The 23,628-nt window shown below is 35.4% G+C and overlaps 1 pseudogene; it reads left to right on the forward strand.

The window, feature by feature from the left end:
• The first annotated feature begins 5,907 nt into the window (after positions 1–5,907).
• On the forward strand, positions 5,908–6,828 carry LOC138163247 (cyclin-dependent kinase inhibitor 3 pseudogene; annotated as a pseudogene).
• Positions 6,829–23,628: the final 16,800 nt, after the last annotated feature.

Consider the following 23,628-nt stretch of genomic DNA (forward strand, 5'->3'; position numbering starts at 1 on the left):
GTGTATGAATACATATGTGACTGTGTGTATATATGTCTAGATCTACCTACAGGTATAAATAGACAGAGGGCACAGGTCCAATTGAATATGAAGGGATGACACTTAAGAGGTGAAATTAAGAGATGAGACAAGAATATAATGAGAGGAGATGGGGAGAGATAGAATGGGGTAAATCATCTCATATAGAAGAAGCAAGGGAAAACTGCTACAATGGAGGGGAAGAACAGGAAGGTAAAAGGGAATGAGTCAAGCTTATTATCATTGAATTGGGCTTAGGGAGGAAAAGACCTACACACGAAATAGTGTATCTGACCTTACAGGAGACTGGGGGGAGGAGATGAGGGAGGGGGATGATGGAAGGGAGAGCAGGCTGGGGGGGAGGGAATTTTGGAAGCTCCCAATTTTGAAAAGAGACAGGATCAAAGTAGAGAATAGAACAAGTGAGGGATGGGATAGAATGGAGGGAAATATAGTCAGTCTTTCCCAATATATCCACCATGAAAATGTTTTGCATAGCTATACATGTACAACCTATATCCAATAGCTTATATTCCTAGTAAAAGTGAGTGATGACAGGTGCAGGGAAACAATCTTGATTTCAAAGGTTTAAAATCAAATGTTTAAAGTATTATTATTATTAATGTAACTGGGAAATAAGATATGCAGGAACTGGGGCATAAAGATCCACCATGCTATACTGAAAAGTCGAAGGAGGAATGGGGGAAGATATGGGAGAGAGCAGATTGGCAGAAGGGATATTCAGTGGGATCACTGTTTTGGGGTGATGGGTAGGAGAAAAACTTGTAACTCAAAATCTTGTGGATATGAACAATGTAAACTAAAACAAATTCTCACTCCAAAAAATAACAAGAATGAGTGTTTCAATCAAGGAATTATAGAAACAAACAGTAACTACATTCAAGAAAATGACAAAAATGATGTGAAAAATTACAACATGCCAAAACTTGTGAGATTCAGCAAAGGCACTTTTTAGGGGAAGTTTTGTATGCCTGAGTGGATGCATGAATAAATTAGAGAAAACTGAGGTCAATGAATTGGGCACACAATTGAAAAAGGTAGAAAAAGAATAAATTGAAAATAACCATTTAAATACTAAATTAGAAATAAGAAAAACCAAAGGAGATGTTAATAACATTGAAATTAGGGAAACCATTGAATTAATATATAAAATAAGAACTGGTTTTATTAAAAAAATAAAATTGATAGACCCTTAGTCAATATGATAAAAAAAGAATGAAGAAAACAAAATTAAGAGTATCAAAAATGAAAAGCTCGAATCTACTGCCAATGAAGAAGAAATAAAAACAATAGTTAGGAATTATTTTCCCAAATTATATATATATATATATATATAAACTTTATAGTCTTAGTGAAATGTTTGAATATTTACAAAAATAGAAGTTGCCCAGATTAACTGAAGAGGAAGTAAGTTACTTAAATAGCCCCATCCTAGAAAAAGAAATTGAACAAACCATTAATGAACTACCTAGGAAAAATCTTCAGGGCCAGATGGATTTGCTATCAATTCTATCAAACATTTAAGAACAATTGAATCTAATACTCTACAAACTATTTGGGAAAATTAGTGAAGAAGGAGTCCTACCAAATATTTTTATGACACATATATGGTACTGATATCTAAATCAAGAAGAGATAAAATGGAGAAAAAAATAAAATTCTAGATCAATTTGCCCCATGAATATAGATGCAAAAATTTTAAACAAAAGGTTAGCAAAATGACTACAGCAACTTATCACAAGAATAATACAATTTGATCAGGTAGGTTTTATTCCAGGATTGCAAGGATGGTTTAATATTAGGAAAACAATCATTATAAGCGATCATAACAACAATAGAACTAGCAGAAACCATATGATTATTTCAATAGATGCAGAAAAGGCTTTTACCAAAATACAACATCCATGTCTAATAAAAACACTGGAAAGTATAGGAATAAATGGTGTCTCCCTTAAAACAATAGGTAGCATCTATTTAAAGTCATCAGCAAGTATTATATGTAATGGGGATAAGTCAGAAGCATTTCCAATAAGATCAGGCGTGAAACAAGGATGTCCATTATCACCCCAATGTTAAGGAAATGGGAATCTTAGATATTCCCTCCCCTTACGCCCTTTGATAGGTTTAAGTGATTCTGAGAACCTTCCTTGTTTTGAAAATATACTCTGCACATTACTAGGCTGAATGTGGTCACATGGAGCTTGGGGAGGGAGGGTTGTTTTTCAGTAATGTGCACACTAGTTATTTGTGGTTGGGCAGTGGGTCAAGAGGGCTGTGACATTTTCTGATTCAGGAGAAGGCAATATATATCCTGATGTGAAGTTTTGTTTTGGCGCTCACCTTGACAAGAGTTGTATGATTTGATCAGAGAAGGCTCTGGGCAGCAGTGGAGCCCCCTGGCTTTGAAAACCCGATTTTGGTGCTTCCCTATCTAAGTATGAATGTAATTGTCAGACAGTTGGAATTGTGTCTGCTGATCTTTTTCTCTGGCTGTATTTTTTTGTCTGCTTGTAACCTCGGTAGTCTCTGAAGTTTGCGGTTCTGACCTTTTCCCCATAACTCGGTAAATGATATATTTTCGTTTAAAGCAAGATTGTTAACCCATTTTGAGTTGCTTTCCTTTAGAAAAGCAGATCTAAGAACCTGTGTTAGCAACCCTCCTGGGTATGCTAAGGTCCTTTCTGCTACACCCTCTTAGTCAATATGGTACTAGAAATGTTAGCAGTAGCAGCTAGAGAAGAAAAAGAAATCAAAGGAATCAAATTAGGCAAAGAAGAGATCAAGCTATCACTCTTTGCAGATGATATGATATACATAGAGAATCAAGTAAAAAAAAATCTACTTGAGACAATAAATAAATTTGGTGAAGTTGCAGGATATAAAATCAACTGACATAAATCCTTGGCATTCTTATATATTTCAAAAAAAATACAACAACAAGAAATAGAAAGAGAAATCCCATTTAAAGTTATTGTAGACATTATAAAATATTTGGGAATCTACCTGCCAAAACAAACATAGGACCTATATTAACACAACCACAAACAATTTTCACATAAAGGTCTAACTAATTGGAAAAACATTAATTGCTTGTGTCCAGGTCAAGCTTGTATAATAAAAATGACAATTTTATGTAATTACATATTTAGTAACATACCAATCAATGTACCAAACAATTATTTTACAGAGCTAGAAAAAATAGTAACAAAATTCATTTGGAAATAAAAAGGTCCAGAATATCAAGTGAATTAATGAAAAGAAATTCTAGGGAAGGTGGTCTAGCCATACCAGATTTTAATTTGTATTATGGAACAGCAGTGTTCAAAACTACTTAATACTGTCTGAGAAATAGTGTAGTGGATAAATGCCATAGACTGGGTACACGAGACTCAGCAGTCAATGACTATAGGAACCTACTGTTTGATAAATCCAAAGACCCCAGTTTTTGGTGTGAGAACTCAGTATTTGACAAAAACCGCTGGGAAAACTGGAAGATAGTATGGCAGAAACTAGGCATACACCATTATGTAACACCATATAACAAAATCAAATCTAAATGAGTACATGATCCAGGTATAAAGGCTGAGACTGTAAGCAATCTGGGAAAGCAAGGAATAGGTCACCTGTCAGATTTATGAAGAGGGGAAGACTTTATGACCAAACAAGAATTGGAGAGCATTATAAAATGCAAAATGGATCATTTTGATTACATCGAATTGAAAAGATTCTGTACAATGTCAATGTAATCAATATTAAGAGGGAAGTAAAAAATTGTGAAATAATTTTTACAACCAGTGTCTGATAAAGACCTCATTTCTTAAATATACAGAGAATTGAGTCAAATTTATAAGAATACAAGTCATTCCCCAAATGATAAATGGTCAAAGGATATGAACAGGCAATTTTCAGAGGAAGAAATTAAAGATATCTATAAGCTTATAAAAATGCTGCAAATCACTATTGATTATAGAAATGCAAATCAAAACAACTCTGAGGAACCACATTTCATCAATCAGATTGGCTTGATGAGTGAGAAGAGCAGAACCAGGAAAAATTTGTGCCCAGAGACACAACGTATGTGTGATGACCAGCTTTGATAGACTGGACTCTTGTCAGCTATGCAGGGTTATAAGACAACTCCAAAAGACTCATGATGGAGGGAGATGGCTACATTCATAGAAAGAACTAGAAAGAATAAGTCTGGATGCAAATTGAAACAAACTACCTGCTCTATTTCTTTTTCTTATTCAGTTTTGTTTCCTCTTTCCCATTGTTCTATTTCTTACATGCCTTTTCTATAACCTGACTAATGTCAAATGTGAAAGTATTTGCAGATCCTATACTTGATTGCATACCTCGATGGGAGGGGGGGGAGGAGAGGGTGGTAGAGAATTTGAAACTCAAGTGATTGTGGAACTGAGTCTTGTAAACTAAAAGTAAACAAATAAATTAATAAAGACAAAAAAGGAATGTACGTCACATTGGAGTATCAACCAAGTTTCATGACCAAGACTTCTGCTCATTGTCCATTTACATAGAAATGTTAGCCATTTTATTTGCCATTTCTGATGTCAATGACCCCATTTACACCTGCTTTTTTCTTTCTTCTCTAGAAAGCATGTGATTAAAAATGACAATTTTAGTTAGCTTCGTGCTCCTATGGTGTTACTGGCTTCTAGAGATGGTTTCACTTCAGGACTACTGAACTAAGCTGAGTGCTTTTTTGTGTGCAAATATTGAACAAAAATTTGTAGGGCACTTCAAGATTTGTAGTGAGGATCTTGGGACATCTCTGGGGACAGTGGGATCTGACGAAAAAAAAAACAGAGCACTATGAAACTCTCTAAGAAGTAAGCAGGGCTTTTCACTTCTACATTACAGATGAGTTAGGATATCAATATACTACCTTAAGATTATCTATAGATTTAAATTCATGTATAAGTTGAATTTCATCACTTAATACATTTTTACAGTGTAGGCAGGAGATAATTGTGATATTGGTTTGAGAATAAGCATAGAAATGCAGACAAACTAATAATTTGCATTTCATCATTAGCACCTAGGTTAGCCTAGGTAATTTGTGATAATGTATATATGATAAAACTAGCATTATCAAATTATTTTTAATGTATCTATCATTTATCTGAAGAAGTGAAACTAGTCATTGAACCTCTCTTAGGAGAATTTCTGGTGTGCAAGCTCCTGTGCAAACCCAAGTGAAGATTAACAATTCATTTGTGCTTATTTGCAGTGACAGGTTAAATGACTTGTTCATAGTCATATAGCTAGCTTGTATCAGAGACAGAAAATAAACCTAGTTATTTCTGACACAGCCTCTTATATCCACTGTCCCGTAAGTGTCAAACATGTGACATTTGGGCCATGTGGTCCACAACACTCCTGAGTGGAGCCCAAATGAGATCAAAGGTAATTGGGAAATATCCAACAAAATTAATGAATGTAGAATAAAACATAATGTCAATATATGACTTTATTACTCAATATGTACCCACAGGGACCCTTATCTATGGTTCAGTGGCACTGATTTGCATTTGAGTTTGATAGCATTGCATATGCCATGCTGCCTCTCTTTCTCACACACATATACACATATATACGATACACATAGACACAAACACAAACACACACACACATATATATATACATATTCATACATAGAAAATACATTATATATAGTTACATATATTCAAACACCTGTAATAACATTATTATAACAGTTGCATAAGGTATTGTACATATAGCAGTTGCTCAAAATTTTGCTTTGTTAATAAATATTTTGCAAAGTAGATCCCTCTCCCTGACCAAAATCTTTTATTAAAAATTGAAGCTAGGGCAAGTGAGGTCGTGAAGGTGATGAAAGTGCCCAGTACAATGCAGACAAGGGAGTTTGACTCATCAGATGAAGAGCCAGTTGAAAACGAACAGACTTCATTTCAGGGCATCATGGCTATCCTTATCCCTTGTGAAGTGTTTCAAGTTTCTAGGTTTATGTTCTCTTCCAGGTTGTAAATTTAAAGATGTTAGGAGAAATCTCCAAAAGGACATGGAAGAACGAAACAACTGTGCTATACAAGATATACTTCTTTTCTGTACCAGGGGAGAGCTGTCCAAATACCAAACATTTTAGACTTCTGTCTGCAGCATGGAATCATCATTCACCACCATCCTATCCCAGATGGAGATACCCCTGACATAGACCAAAGTTGTGGAATACTACAGGAGCTTGCAGTATGTCTTGAAAATAACCAGAAAACCTTATAACATTGTTATGGAGGACTCGGGAGATCTTGTCTTGCAGCTTGCCTCCTACTATACTTATCTGATACAGTATCACCACAGGAGGCAATTGACAGCCTTAGAGATTTAAGAGGATCTGGGGCAATACAAACCATAAAGCAATAGAATTATCTCCATGATTTTAGAGAAAACTGGTTGCATATCTGTCGACAAGAGACTCAGTATCAAGATCTGTATCTAAGATAAAGAACAATGTCAATTTACTACACATAAATAAGTTTCTTTCTATAATTTTATATCCATAAGAAATTTACTAAAGTAACCAATTCAAATGAAAACATGCCTATAAAGATGTATCTCTAAAGTTTTGAATTTTCACATTTTGTGTTATTTGGTGATATTGATGCATAAAAATATCCTTCCTGTAGTTGGGCCCTTTGTCTCTTTTATATGGGTATTATATTGTATGATTGCATTCAGCATCATATAGATTATTTGTCATGATCCCTGTGTAGTGCTAATTAGTAAGAAGAATAAAACCACGCTGGTCCTTGACTTGACTATGAGACGACTGGAAATCCTTGGGTACCTTGGTTCTTCATTTTTATTGATCCTGGTTGACTTGTTTTTAATGATTTACATTGTTACATAATTTTTTAAAATTTCTTCTCTCTCTGTAGTGCCCTATCTGAATTCCTTTTACTTGATTTTCTATTTTTAACCTTTAAAATTACATGTATATCAATTTTCTTTAACCATCATAATTCTAATTGATTTTGATTTTAACCAACCTATATTGAATCATATGCATTAAGACTTAAGTAAATTAAGGAAATCCAACCTAATTCTTCTCAAAGCAATTTAATAAAGAGGTATGCTGTTTTAAATTATGCTCCAGAAAATACCCAAACTTTCATATGAATTTGAGACAAGGAATACAATATTCAAGATCACTTATATAGCTATAGGCAGTGATAGTATACTCTATAGGGTACTGATTTCCTTGTCTATCAAATAATCTAAAAATACGTCAAATAAGTGCTTCGAAATGATTATCCGTGTTTTCAAGAAGGATACACTGCAGAACCTGTTCCATGACACAAAATTCATTATATTAATATCTATTTTAATTAATTAGAAAGTTAACTCATTGTAGTACAAAGCAATATATATATATATATATATATAAAACTATGTATCCCATTAATTTCCGAGTGAAAATCCTAGGAACATAAGTTACTATCTCAAACCACACATCACTAAAAGCAAAGGCATTTTTGATCAGTAAAAGTTCAGGAGTAATGAATTACCACACAGAGATTTCACGAGAAATGCCATTCTGAAATTTAAATAAAAGTATAACCTAAACAAACGTTCTAACATCAAATAGTTTTGAAGCTTGACTTGTCATTCACATATTAGAAATTATATTGCCAACTCAGTTTAATATTCAGGATAATGAGGAGGGTAAAATGATAAATTAACTAAACTCAGCAAAATACTCATTGTTACATCTAAGTTTCATTTAAATGCCATTTTTATACTAACATGTAGAATCCATGTCACTAAATTATTTTTAAACAGCAGATATGTTCTGTATAATAGAAAGAAAAGATAAAATAAACTCACTGCTCCAAACCCTGCAAGGAAATATAGTTAATGTATGGAATGATAGTTGAGGAAATATTTTGTATTCCTGATATTGGAAGAAGGAGTTCATTATGAGTGATATGGCCAAAATGGGATGTGGAGAAAATTAAACATAATCTGGAAGAATTTGAAAATCCACAAAGAAACCCAAATAAATAAGAAGTAACTGCATTTTTAAATAATTTTTAATGTGCCAACCAACGATGTCAATAACATAACCCAAACCACAAATATTTTGTGTTTTCTTATATATACAGATGCAAAATACATTCCTTGAGCATTTCTTTGCATTCTACTGTTTTATTGAGGCACAGCAAGGTGTTGTAACTTCACCGAACTTGAGGCATTAGTGTAGTGAGCTTGGGCACTGACATAGTGTTAAAAACTCATGGAAAATAACATACATTCACAGCTTTACTAGCAAGGCTGCGTCACAATTTATGAGGTGCTAGATCAATGCTGAGTTACTAATTCAACTTTAGAATTTCACTTACCGAGGGCAGGGAATGGGAAGATGAAAGGAAAAAAGGAACAGTACCTCGTAATTCCTCCAGAAATAACATTTTCCCTATCAAATCAATCATAAGTGAATGGTCACTTTCTCCTTTGATCCCCCATCATAAAGAGCTTTTATCTAGTATAAATCTATAGTTGGTTTTCTGTCCTGATAAGAGAGATATCCTGAAAAAGTAGAGTGTTTCCAGCTGCTTCCATAAATTGCTCCCCTATGCAAATGTCACCATATCTGGTCTCCCTGGAATAGCTGAAGTAGTGAATGATGACTAGCAGTTTCATGGTCTGGAGCACCATCATTAGCATAAGCTGATACTAAAACTTCTTCATTCTTCATCAGATTGACATATAGTGGAACATTCCATGCTAGCTTTAACATGTGAAAGATGAAAACATAAGTGCCATTTACTGAACAAGTAAATCCACCAAGCTGAAGGTCAAAAGTTTCTCCCAAGTTGTTCAGAAGAAGATCAAATATAATGTGGGAGAGGATATGCATGCACTGGCAATATGGTGGCTGCTGGACTTGTCACTGGCACATCCACAGGGGTCATGCTACTAGAGTCTCCCTGTCCAGAGGCAACATTGTTGAAGGTTTATTTTCTCATTCTCAACTGTTCACCTGAGAAGAATCACTCCACCATCTTGAACTTGTACGGGAACCAGTAGAGAGTCCTCCTTGTTTATAACACTGCTGGAAATTAGTATCCCTTTGGGAATATGGTGTTCCAGGATATTCTGTAACTTGGAACTGCAGGTGACCATAACTGCCATTGACAATGTCAGGAGATCCTCTGTACATATCAAAACCTTTATACCCACCAGGGGAGTGAAAGGAATTTGTCAATCATCTCTCACTACAAGTACATCCTCTAATAGATCCTCGCTTACTAAGATATGATTGGGTGGATCTGGGGAGCACATTAGTCTGTGCAGGATAAAATTCATTGAGGACCAATTTTAAGTGCATTTTCTTTGGTCACAAATAAAATCTTTTGAGGTTAAAATGTGATAATTTTAAGAAAACAAGCAAAATTATAAAATAAACTATATGTTGTCTCATCAAGCCTCAATGTCCAGACTCATCTCTTATTCTAGTATGCTACTTAATTGTATCCTTACTTCCAGAACAAAACACAAGATAATTGTAACCAAAGAAAAGTAGATTTTATATATTGGAAAAAAAAAACCCTGACAATTTAAACTTAAAATCTTGAATGCTGGGGTGGCCAGGTAGCACAGCAAGTAAGAGCACCGGCTCCACTCTCGGGATGACCTGGGGTTCAAATCCGGGCTCAGATACTCAGCACCACACCCAGAAATAACTGGCTGTGTAATCTTGAGCAAGTTACTTAACCCCGATTGCTAAAAAAACAAATCTGAAATGCTAAATCTGAAATACATCAAGATATTCTCTAAGTATATGTAGTTAGTGAACACTACTAAAGCCATTAGTGCATCTGAACTGACACCATTACTACACTATAGCAGCACCACATAGTTTTGTTTTCCATCTCCCGACATACCAACTGCCAGTTGAAATTTGGTGATTACAGCTATACCCTTAGTCTAATTAAAATGGGAGCTTTTATAAGTACAGAGAGTCACCTGAAACAGTAATAGCTATCAAAGTAGAACCCTGCTTTTTTCCTCAATACAATCTATTATGTGCTGATTTGCTGAGATTTATTAATACCAAAATATCCTTTGCACAGTAGAGTAGGTCTAATATCAAGTTAAATAAAAAAGTGATGCTCAACAAATAATGCATCTGCAGACGAGCCAAGGTAAAGATATGTTATTTTGTTTGTTCCTAAACAACAGCATCTAAGAAGGTATGATATGTCTATATCTGTATTTCAACTTAATTGTATTTTACTGAATCAATAAAAATTTTACATTTAAAAAATTGAAGCTTACATATGAAAACTAATTTTAAGGTTTTGTGTGTGTTTGGTTCATCTTGGGATCATTCTAACTAATAACTAAAAGTGCTACCACCTCCCTTCTTTCAATCTGTGCTTAAGACTCCACTTTGATCATACTGACTGAATAAACGTTAAGCAATGGTTAACACATTTGTCTCCTGTGACAATCACAATGTCAGCCTACAGGTCTCAGGTTAATTAGATATACATCTATATTTACCTATGCATATGCATGTTATATATATATATATATATATATATATATGTGTGTGTGTGTAACGTTTGTATATATAAACATAATATATCTATGCACACTTGTGTATATATACATACATGTGTGTATACATACTTACATACACATACATACACATACACACATATCTATCTGTTTTACTAGGAATAGAATACAAGTTTGTTTTAATCTTCAGCAATCTACCCCCTGCAATCCAGTGGGTACACAGAAACTAAGAAATGAATATTAGGTTTATTTTGTTTCATTTTGTTCTTTAAAGAGTTGACTACAATTCATAATTCCATCTATTGCTTTTGTTGTGTTATTTCAGTCATGTCTGACTCTCCATGACAGTATTTAGAGTTTTCTTATGAAAAATACTAGAGTCATTTATCCTTTGCTTTTCCAACTCATTTTACAGATGAAGAAGTTGAGAAAAACAGAATTAAGTGACTTGCTCAGGGTATCACAGCTAGTAAGTGTCTGAGGCGGGATTTCAATTCACGAAGAAGAGTTTTCCTGATTCCAAGCCCAATGCTCTATCCACTGTGCCACCCAACTGCCCCATAATCTTATTATCAGAGGACAATGCTGTAAAGCCAAGCATGAACAGCTTCCCAGAGGACTGCTGCTGTGAAGCACTTCAAGGTTGTGATTACATAATATAGTGAACTCTCTATTTATTCAGTAACAAATTAAGGCAAAATATTCACAGAAATCAAAATACAGCAGTTACAATGTTATAGCATAACAAATTATCACTTAAGTGGGCAAACAGTTTTCACCAAATTGGTCACAGTGCTTTGAACAAAAGGTATCATTTGGTAAGTCCTTAACTCACTCATCCTTCAGAACCAGGCCTCCTTAAGGGACACAAAATAGAAAACTCAAAGTTCTTCACATGTAGGTCACATTAAATCATGATCTTATCAATCAATACACAGTATCCAAGTAAAGTCTTCTTTCATCTTGACTTGGGGCTGGATCTCCGATTCCATGGTTCCTATTCCATGGTCCCACCTTCTGCCCAAATCTATCCAATTGTCACCTGGATTCCCAGGCAGGCAGCTCTCAGCTCCTTGTCCAGCTCCTCATCCAGTTCCCATTCCATATTGAAGCTCACAGTGTCCAGTACACCTCAAGTCCTTCACAGTTCTTATTTCTGGGAAGACAAAGCTTAACAGAGCCACAATAACTCAAGCACATTGCAGGCACCATCATCAATTCACTATCTGCCTGTGAAATCAACAGAAAATGACAAACAAGGTCCGAGAAGTCAACATAAGTCATCAGCACAGAAATTAATACAGACCCACAAACAAGGTCTAAGAGATCAAAACAAATCATCAACACAGAATTCGACACAGACCCACAAACAAAGTCCAAGAGGTCAACATAAATCATCAGTAAATTCCCACGACCTCCAAAACCCTCCTCAAGGACTTCTGTAAACAGACAACCAGAAAATCCTCTTTCAGGGCTTCCAGTAAGGTCCCAGGGATTCTGTACAAAGTATCACAAATGAACATCAACACAGACAGAACAGACAAATATAGAGTGCCGGTATACCACAGGTTTTATCCTCCTCGATTCTGCCACCACAAGAGTTCTCTTCTCAGTTCTTCTCAGTTCTCAGTTCTTCTCCCTCCTCAGTTCTTCGCTTCTCAGTTCTTCTCTCTTCTCATTTCTGCTCAGTTCACAGTTCTGTTCTCTCCACCCTGGGCCTCTCCTTATATATAATCATTAGCTGCTCCCCTTCCTGTTGCCTCAGGAGCTCACAAGTTCTAGGGTTCAAAAGTTGTGGGTTTCACACATTCTTTTTCTCAAGAGAGGCTTGATACAATTATGGGCAAGAACTGAAAAAAAAAGATGTTAATTAACTAGCTGAAACAAGGTGTTAACTACTTCTTTGCTTGCCATTACAAATGCCCAGCAGAGACTGGGTACCCAACAGTTATTAGGCATTATTACCACCTGCATGGTAGTCATTATAAGAACATTATAGAAACAGATGTATCAGAGATGTCACTTAAACTGGGGAGAAGGACTAATGACTCCTGTGTGATGACATTAGCAAAGAATATGATTTTTTCCTGTTGCATCAATCATCAGTTGCCTTTCCGCATATGTTCCCTGGGTACAAATGTTTCTCACATGGTCGTCCTTAAATATGACAACTGTATACATTCACTTTTCCCAATGATTTATTTCCATTTGAAAGAGCATGTCCTAAGTTTATGAAAGAATTATTATATTGCAACTTAATCTCAGTGTCATCACTGGCTTTTTTCTTTTATTTACCCCTTCCCCCACTCATCCACTCAATTATTAAAACAAAGGATTATGATTCTTGAACTTAGAGACCATTCAATTAAGCAGTCATTTTCTAGATCAGAAAAGTGAGGCAGAGAGATATTAATTGATTTGCCTTGGGTAATAAAAGAAATGTAAGACGTATGATGTGAACTCCCATCTTCCCAACTCCAAGACATGTACCCCAAGAATTATGCAATATGGTCTCTACTTTACAGCTTCTTTCCCATCTTTCCTGTCCTGGAATGACTTTTCTATTTGGAGAAATTTACCACTTTAATCCTGTGTTCCTATATGTAATTACTTTAATAAAAATATATTCTATCACTCCCAGGTAAAATCAGCCTAGAGGGAGATAAAAGCAACTGTAAAAAAGTTAAAGTGTCCCAGAAAGGGGTAAAAGCAGTCCACAAAAAAGATAAACAGCAACTTCAGTGGAGGATCTGTGAAGTGTTGGAAGCCTCTTGCTTAATGCATTCAATGGCAATTATATACAATTTATCACAAAGGTTTTAGGTCAATTCATCTGGGTCTATATCATAACATCCTGGATCACAGACAGTAGGGAGTTGGGGAGGGATATTGAGTTAAATCAAGCTGTCCTGGGGTTCTATCAAACCATTGTTTTCCATAACAATATTCTCCAGCACTAATAACCTGTATCTTCACAGAACATATCTTAAAGCCTTGCATCAAAGTAGAAAGGACCTTATCAGAATAGCAATAACAAAAAAAAGTGTATCATGCCAGTGTTGCTAGCTGTGCAGCAGTACTTCATTCTATTTATTGCTCTGCCCAATTTAAACACTATGTCTCTCTCAGGTTCAACTCATCACCTCTAATATCTTTCAACTTAATGCTGCATCTGATGTTTTGTTTGATTTCAACTCCATGAATCAAGATGCCCCTTCATCTCTCTACCTACCCCACCCCCCACTGTCCTGTTTCCTGTTGTGTGTTTTCTCCCCCATTAGATCTTAAACTCCTTGAGGGCAGAGACCTTGGAATTAATTTCATCTCCAGTGTTTAACACAGTATCTGACATATAGTAGGCACTTCACAAATGCTTTTTATTGGATATTAGACCTGCTGTCAGTGCCCAAATTGTCCTGTCTACTTGACTGATCTTGGTAAGCCATGAAAACAGTACAGTCCTCAGTGTCCCCAATGCTGCTGATTTTCACTAGAGGCTCACATCTCTGCCCTAATTTGGGTACTGCTCCTTCCAATACTGCCTGAGCTGATGCCCATAGGCCAGAGTGCCACTGTCTTTTACAAGAGTGCTGTCCAAGCTGCTGCCTCTATGTTTCATTACAGTTCAAACTCATCATCTGCCTCAAGTTATCTTAATAGTCATCAGATTAGTTTCCTGTCTTTAATCTATCCTTTCTGCAATCTATCCTCGACAAAAATCTTATAAAGCTTCCAAAATGATCTTCCTCAGGCACATGTCACCATTCTCTATCCTTATAAAAAAAAAAACCTTTGTTGGTTTCTCATGCAATTTTATTTTTCAGTCTGAAATTTAAAAACCTCCAGAACTCTCTCCAACTTCTTTTTTGCAGTCTAATTTCCCATTACTGATATTGAAAAATTCCAAAATAGAATTTCAGCCATAGTAAATTGTTAACTGTTCCCCAAAATTGATATGATAACTATCAGATTCATACATTGCATTTTCACAAGTCATCAACCATGCCAAAAATTAATTCTATTTTCCACTTTGCTTTTCACAAATCACTTCTTCCTTCACAAGTGAGCTCATATGCCACCCCTCTCTGAAATCTTTCATTATTTTCTCTGCATATCAGTATACTATCTCTCCTCAACTTTTCTTAGAGTTTCTAGACCACTTAATTTGGTATTTCTGTGGCTCTCTTCACCTCCTATGTTGTTATGTTGTTATATAGTAGTCCAATAATTTTTAAATTATCTCTCCTGTATCAATTTTCCAGGTCCGTGGTTTTTCCAATTCAATACTTCACATTGACTTCTATTCTTTCATTTTTTTGTATCTGTTTAACAGCATCTTGTTTTCTCATAAAAGCTTCCATTTGCTACAATCTGATTCTGCGGGAATGATTCTCCTCAATGATCTTTTGGGATTCTTTTTCCATCTATCAAATTCAGCTTTTTAAGGCATTCTTATCTTCATTGCCTTTTTGAGCCTCTTTTGTCATTTGAGTTACTCTGTTTTTAAAAGTATTATTTTCCTCAGTCAGGATGTTGACTCTCATTATATAATTTTCTTTCATCATTCTCATTTCTCTTTCCAATTTTTCCTCCACTTCTCTTATCTGATTTTTAAGGTTTTCTATGGCCTTTAACCAGGTCATATTTTTCTTGGAAGCTTTTGGTGCGGGAGTTCTGACTTCACAGTCACCCTCCTGTTCCATGCTTTGATCCTCTTTGTCCCCAAAATAGGAGTCGAATGTTGGATTCCTCTGCTTGGTTTGCTTCCTTTGCCTGGCCATGTTGCCAAACAATTACTTGACTTCTGGGCTTTTTGCTACAATAGGACTCTCCTACCAGACAAGGGAGCTCTGTTCCAAATGCTGGGGTTTTCTCAGCTGCCGGAGGTATTACTTGGGTGCCTTCTATGAAACCTACACACGCTCTGGCAAGGTGGTCACAAACCCCAGGACCTCCACCCTAGACCACAATCCAGGTCAAAGCAGGTTAAAGCAGTTGCGACTGCCCCTCAGATTTGTTACTTGGTCCCCCTACAGTCTACAGGCCAGGAGCTGAAGCTGCCACATAGTGGCAGCTGCACTGCTGCACTTAGCAACTTCTCCCTCCAGGGGATTGAGGCTGACACACTCCCAACTACAGGAGCCCAAAGTCCACACTGCGCTGATCTTTCTCTTTGTCCTTAGTGTCCATGTGTTGATAATTCAGGAAACTGCCACAGCTGATGGTTCTCTGCCATTCCACCAGATGGTGTTTGGCCAGGCCCCCCTGGAGCTAAAACCTCTGGCTTGAGCGGGACTGGTGTTGGCTCCCAAAGTGTTTCACTGGCTACTTGCTGCCGCCTGCTGGCTGTCCTCAGTGGGAGGTTAGCTTCTCTGTGTCATTTTGTTTGTTTTGTATCTCCAAAGTTTGTTCAGAGTCCCGTTTTACATGAATTGGGGGAGGTGAGAGCTGGAGCCCTGAGGAAATCCTGTTTCTACACTGCCATCTTGATCTTGACCCCCCACACCTCTCACTGAATCCTAGCAATGATTATTTTACTATCTGATTCTATGATCTTGGGGCAATTTTCTTTGATAATTTCCTGAAAAAATCTTCTCCACAATCTTTTTATGATCATTAGTAGACCAATAAAGTATCATCAAGTAGACCAATAGTTACTAAATTATTTCTCCTGGATCAATTTCCTACGCCAGTTGCTTTTTTTTTTGGGGGGGGGGGTGTTTTTTGTGTGTTTTATTTTTCAGTGGTGAGTTTTACATTTTCTTCTATTTTTCAATCTTGGTTTTCTTTAACTGATTCTTCATGTCTCATAGAGTCATTAGCTTCCAATTATTTAATTGAATATATATATTTTTTTACTTTTGGAGTGGAGAAGGCAAGGCAATTGGGTTAAGGGACTTGCTCAAGGTCACATGGCAGATCAATTTAGTTTTTAATATATTTGTTTTCTTCAGTTAGCTTTTGCACCTTATTTTCCATTTGGAAAATTCCAATTTTTAAGTTCTTCTCTTTAGGGAGTCTTTTTAACTCCTTTTCCCTTTGGCCAATTATAATTTATATGGATCTGTTTCATTTTGTGATTTTTTTTTGTTTTTGTTTTTGGGCCATTTATATTTTTTAAGTAATTGTTTGATATATATTTGCCTTTTGGAGGGCAAGTGGGGTTAAGTAACTTGCCTAATGTTACATGGCTATTGTGTGTGTGTGTGTGTGTGTGTGTGTGTGTGTGTGTGTGTTTGGGTGTTAAGTGCCTGAGGCTGGAACTGAACTTGGGTACTTCTGACTCTGGGACCGGTGCTTTACTCACTGTGATACTGAGCTGGCCCAAAATATTTAACTTTTGTTCTTTCTTTTCAAAGCTGTTGACTCAGTCTTGCATACCTCTCATTTCTTTTTTTTTAATTTAAAAGTGTTTATTTACTTTTAGTTGTCAACATTCATTTCCACAATCCCTTGAGTTTCAAATGCCCACCCCCTTTCTACCCCCTCACCCCCCACGGTGGCATGAAATTACATATCAGATTTCCAGATAGCTTGATATTATACATCAGTCGAGTTGTAAAGAAGAATTATAACCAATGGAGTGAACAATGAGAAAGAAGAAACAAAACAAATTTTAAAAAGAGAGCAAGTAGTTGGTTTCAGCCCACATCCAGACTCTTGTTCATTCTCTTGATGTGGGTATCTCTTTCCATCATGAGTGTTTTGAAATTGTCTTGTAACCTTGCATTGCTGAGAGGAGCCCAGTCTATCAAAGTTAGTTGTCATGTCACAATGTGATGTGTCTATAATTTTATACAAATTTCTCCTGGTTCAGCTGTTCTTACTCAACATCAGTTTATATAGGTCTCTCCAAGTTTTTATGAAGTCTGTCTGCTCCTCATTTCCTTTTTTCTTTCTTTTATTTTTTTTTGGCAGGGGTCAAGTTAGGGCAATTGGGTTTAAGTGACTTGCCCAAGATCACATGGCTAGTTTTTGTGTTAAGTGTCTGAGGTCGGATTTGAACTCAGATCTTCCTGACTCCAGGGCCGGTGCTCTATTCACTGCACCACCTAGCTGCCCTGTGCTCCTCATTTCTTATAGCACAATAGTATTCTATTATATTTATATACAAACTTGTTTAGCCATTCCCAATGATGGCCATCGCCTTTATTTCCAATTCTTTGCCACCACAAAAAGAGCTGTTATAAATGTTTTTGTACGTACAAGACCTTTTCCCACTTCTATGACATCTTTGGGATACAACACTACAAGTGGTATTGCTGGGTCAAAGGTTATGCACTTTTTTGGTAGCACTTCAGGCACAACTACAAATTGCTCTTTAGACTGGTTGAATCTGTTCATAATTCCACCAAAAAAGCATTAGTGTCCAATTCTTGCACATCATCTACAGTATTTATCATTTTCCTGTTTTGTCATCTTAACCAATCTGACCAGTCATGTGTGTTACCTCAGAGATGTTCTGATTTGCATTTCTCTAATCAATAGTGATTTAGTGCAATTTTTCACATGCTTATAGACATCTTTAATTTCTGCCTCAGAAAACTGCCTGTTCATATCCTTTGACTATTTATCAATTGGATAATGATTAGTTTTGTTATCTATTTGACACAGTTCTTTGAATATTTTACAAATGAGGCCTTTATCATAGACACTGGATGTAAAAATTCTTTCCAAATTTTTCACTTCCCTCTTAATCTTGGTTACATTAGCTTTATTTGGACAGAAATTTTCAATTTAATGTAATCAAAATTATCCATTGAATGTTCTCTAACTCTTCTTTGGTAATACTATTTTCCCTTCTCCATAAACCTGACAGGTAAACTGGTTTTTTTTCTTTCCCAGATTGCTTAAAGTATCAGCCTATACCAAAATGTGTACCCATTTAAACTTGATTTTGTTATATGATTTAAGATATTGGCCTTTGCCCAGCTTCTGTCATATTCTTTTACAGCTTTCCCATCAATTTCTGTCAGCTACTGAGTTCTTATTCCAATAGCTGGGGTCTTGGGGTTTTGATGAAAGCATCAAAATGGTCAGAGGCTGAACCAAGAAGTGTGAAATGTTGACTCAAGCTAGGCGAGAATCTTTCTTAGCAGTTTCCAACCTATTGTTCAGAGGGTAGGGTTTATATAATGAATGGAAAGCAATTATCTCTTAGGAGTACATGCAAAAACATTTACTGACTTGTATATTTAGCACATCTGTATGTTTTTGTGGCCTTGTTGAGTTACATAATTCCATATGTTTAATATCCTTGTTCCCTTGCATGCATCTATACCTGGGTCACTGCTTGGTTATCACGTCCTAAATTCCTGCAAGTCAGGAAGCGATGGTCAGCCAATATTAAGACATAATATAGCCTTCACTGGGAGCTGGCTTGGGAGAAATCCTGAACCATTGTCTTCCTATGTATGGACCAGGTCAGAGACTGGCCCTTGACATCTCCTCCTTTCTGTAAAATAACATAAAATGAAGCTCGGTTCCCAAAGCCAAGAAAGATGGACTGAGCATGTGAATCCCCAGAGGTTCAACAAGGCACAGTACCATCAGCAAGCATGCAACTGGAACAAAGTGAAGCAAGAGAGAATTAATATTATTAAATGCATTAATCTGATTGGCTATATCTTCAGGATCAATTCCTGAATTATGGGTTTATATAGTTTGTCCCATCATATAGGACAACTGCTTGATATCTCAGGTGAGATTATGACTATGCCAAGAGATATTAAACCTATTCCTAATTTGACTCCAAGTAACATTAGAATTTTAATTATTCCAAATAAATGGGGTCACAGAAACATAACTATAGCAACAATCAAATGGAAATTTTGCTTTCTGCTACCATTACATATTGTTGATATCTAAGAATACATTGTGTGAGATTACAATTTCTAAAAGTAATATTCCAATATAATTCCTGACCTTTAGAAGTTATGTTCATATATTTTCAATACATATATACATTCAGTACATCCATTATCAACTCAATAATGATTACAAAGGCTGTGATATCAGTCTGGTCATATATCAAAAAATAACACAATAATCAATACAGGTAAAATATGTAAACTCATAGACATAAAATTAAAGAAATAACTTCAACAATGTTAACATTGTTTTGTTTACAATGTTACTGGATCAAATCCAGAGTAATGACAACTTTGATATTTTCTGATATACTTTGTCATATTTGAATCCTATCAAACACCAAGAACTTGTACATGTATTTTGTTCCAAAAATCAGATTCAGAGCTAATGTATAGTAAAAGAGTTAGAAAATATATGTATGTTTACAATTCCATATAAATAACCATTGAGCTTTAAGGCCTTGAACTAATCACCTAAATGCCATACTCATTGTTCTAATTTATTGATTTGATACAAAAAACCCTTCTCTAAACGCTGTCCTGTTATAAATGCTAAAGAAAACTTGTTTATAATTCATTAACATATTGTGCGTTATTTTGAATTTTTATAAATAATGAAATTGTAGACACAGTGGTTGAAATGATCAATTACAGTAGAATAATAATAAGGAAATGAGTCTATTAACAAGAAGTATGATAATAAGTCAGAAAAATATTTCCCCCTTCTTTTGAATAGAAATTTTTTTAAATAGTTGGAAAAAAAAACAAATGAAGATTGTTCAACAATTACTACAACAAATCTCTAACAGTTTGTAATGGGAATGTAAATTTGAAGATCTTCCCTGCCCCTAGGCTAAAGTGCACCTGAAGCCTGGGGTGGGAGGCTTGTTTTTCAGTAGATACTCCTTGATTGGCCAGTGAGTCAATAAGGTTGTTACATTCTCTGAGCCAGGAGAAGGCTATATAAGCCCTGATGTGTAGCTTTGTTTTGGGCCTCACTGAGAATTGTTCTGTGATTTGATATAGATTGTGGGAAGCCATTGTCCAGAGCCCCCTGGCTTTGAAAAACCCACATGTTGAAACCCAAATGTTGATTTGGTATGGATGTAATGGTTGGACAGTTTGGAAATCTGTCTATTTGATCTGTTTCTGTCTTGATAATTCTGCCTGTATACTTTGAAGTTCAGGGTGCTGACCTTTTTCTCCTGAACAAGGTAAAGGATATATGTTTGACTGATTAAAGTAAGCTTGTTAACCCATTTTGAGTTGCTTTCCTTTATCAAAGCAGATCCAAGAATCTGTGGTGGCAACCCTGGGGAGGCTTGCGGTGCTTGCTGCCACAAAGTTATACATTGAGTAAGAGCACAATTAATGCATAATATTCCATAGAAAAGAGTCATACATAGATAGGTGTATCCATAATTACATATTTTTTAAAGCCAAGCTCCAGTCACAAATTGAGCAGTTGGTATTTCACTTAGTACATAAATAGAAGACACTGTTGTTGATACTAAGAGCGAGGTTATGGCAATTCGTCCTATGATTAGAAATCCTTTTTGTAGGTAGAAAATCAGGTATTTCTAAAGATGTAGATTCCCCCAAAGATTGAAACCAAAACAGTGGTTCTACAAGCAGATTATATTACAATAAAATGTAGGATTGACTTATATCATCTCTAAATGATTCACATTAAAAAAATAAAGAAGACTTGAGGGGGTCAAAGGCATGTAGTTATAGGTTATATATGAAACAATTATCATGATAGATTCATATGTTTCAGGACGTAATCAGGATGTAACCAGTTCAGTTTGTATTGAATTCAGAATGATCATAGCAAGAAATACAAATCCTGGGGTAATAGGTTTCAGCTTTTTGGCTTGATATAATAAATGTTCAGTATGCCCCTATGTGGGCATAGCTTTTTTGTGTAGTGGGTGCATTAGGAGATCACTTCTTCTTTATTCCCATGTTCTGTCTCCGTGATTTCTTCTGCTGCTTCTGGAGTTCTTTGATTCTTCTGGATGAGCTGGAGTATATGCCCTGACATTTCTTTCTGGCACTCACATTTGTTATTATATGGTGTCTGGAAAGCATAAAGATAGTCTTGCTCCCCCCCATTAGTTAAGGGACAGGCCATTCCATATCTGTGTTTGGATAACCTTCATTTGAGAAGCATGTACCTTTTCATATCATTTTACTTCCAGTGAATATTCATTTTTAGTGATGTATAAAACATGTAACATATAGTTAATTACATTTTTACTGCTTTCCCCATATAAAGGGGAGTTGGACTTGAAAGGATCTGTAAAGTGTGGGTGTTTAAGTTTAGCAGTATTAATATGTGGGCACACATACACTGAATATTTGCTATCTGACACAATATTAAGGGAAAAAGAAAAAAAATATTTTATAATAATAGCATATCAGAAAGCTGTGGCTAGTGGGCAAAAGTAAAGTGAATATTAATAACTATATCATTATTAGAATTAATGTAAATGTAATTAGAATTAATTAGCTTGCATTTCTAGGAAGCTAGTAGACAAAAGAAGTTCCTGACTAGAACTTTACAACTGAATTAGTAGACCTACATACTTGTATCACAAAGCTTGTTTATCCTCTGATTATATTCATTTTGATAGAGATTTTTCAGAAATTGAATCTTTTACCTATAGTAAGTTCAGACACTACTTTAGCTCTTGCTTAGGCCATGGAATGACTATACATTGAAATCAAAATAGCAATATCTATTCTACTTTACTTCAACTTAGCAATAAATTGTTTTGGAAATGAAAGTTTTATTAGTATTTTTTAAATCATACTAGCAATTGAAAAGAAATTTTGAAAGTATATTCCCTCTATTGAAAAGAGTTTTAAATTCATAAATGATCACTTAACTTTTATGAAGAAAATTAATGGAAAAAATGAAAATGATAGCTCTCTTTTTTAACCTAAAAACAAAAAAAAATTAATATCAAGATTCATTTAAACCAAATTGGGGTAATATAAGTAACATAAATTCTCAAGGAGTTTATTAACAAACTATTGCAGAATTCTTAAACATCACAAAGTTTTATATTCTCCTTTTTAAGTACAGGCAAAGATGTAAATACCTGGTTTCCTTTATAGCATATATAAACAGTGTAAGACATTAAATGATGTAACTGTTTTTACCAAAACTTTTCTCTATCTTTCAGTTTCAACAAAATTCAAATGAAAAATTTGCTTATATACCGCTATTTCTGGCTTACAATGATTCCTCAATTTTTAAATGAGAGATTTTTTTTCTGCATTTTAAAAAGACCACAACAATGCAAAGACATCTTGACATTAACTCTATTTCCAAATCAATACTTGCAAAAATATTGATAGAAAATTGGGCTAATCAAGTGTAGAGATTTTTCTCCTCTCCACATAGCTGCAGAGCCTAATTGTGTATTTAGGGGTTTTGAATGGAGAGGTTTATCTGTTTGCTTAAAAATGTGGGATTCAGTGCCTCAGGGCTCTTGCTAGTTGGGTCCTTGAAAAAATTTATTATGCTTTCTCCTGTTAGTCAGATATATTCCCTATTATTCTTCAGCACTCTCTATTTTTTTTTCTAATCTGGGAAAAGAGACCTTAATTAATTTTTGTAAAATGTTTTCAGCTTATTTAACTTTCTTTTAAAGCAATTGGGGTTAAGTTACTTGTTCACAGTCACATGGCTAGTAAAGTGTTAAGTGTCTGAGGCCAGATTTGAACTCAGGTTCTCCTGACGCCAGGGCCAGTGCTCTATTCACTGTGCCACCTAGAAGCCACAACATAGTATATAGTTTTAATGATAGTGAGGATTTTTAATAAAATATTTTAATTTTAGTCAACTTTAGTAAAATTTAATGTTACTCAAAAATGTCTTCAGGCATTGTTAAAACAGTATTTTTTTTTCAATTTACCTTGTTGCAGTCAAGATTAAGGAAGCGCCTGATTGCTGTTTTGAAGAAGGGACCATTTCCATGTATGGAGGATTAAGCATGTCTACTTCTCCCAAGAAGATGGGAAAGTATCAATTGTTGGAATTTTAGAAAGGTCAAATCTAATTGGATGGAATTTTTTTCCCCTGTAATCAGAGCTGTCCAAAATAGATGTCCTGTCAATG

Source organism: Petaurus breviceps, unplaced genomic scaffold (genome assembly GCF_028583685.1).
Source record: "Petaurus breviceps papuanus isolate PSGF00001 unplaced genomic scaffold, PetGlider_PUasm1.0 125, whole genome shotgun sequence".
Classification (NCBI taxonomy): Eukaryota; Metazoa; Chordata; class Mammalia; order Diprotodontia; family Petauridae; genus Petaurus; species Petaurus breviceps.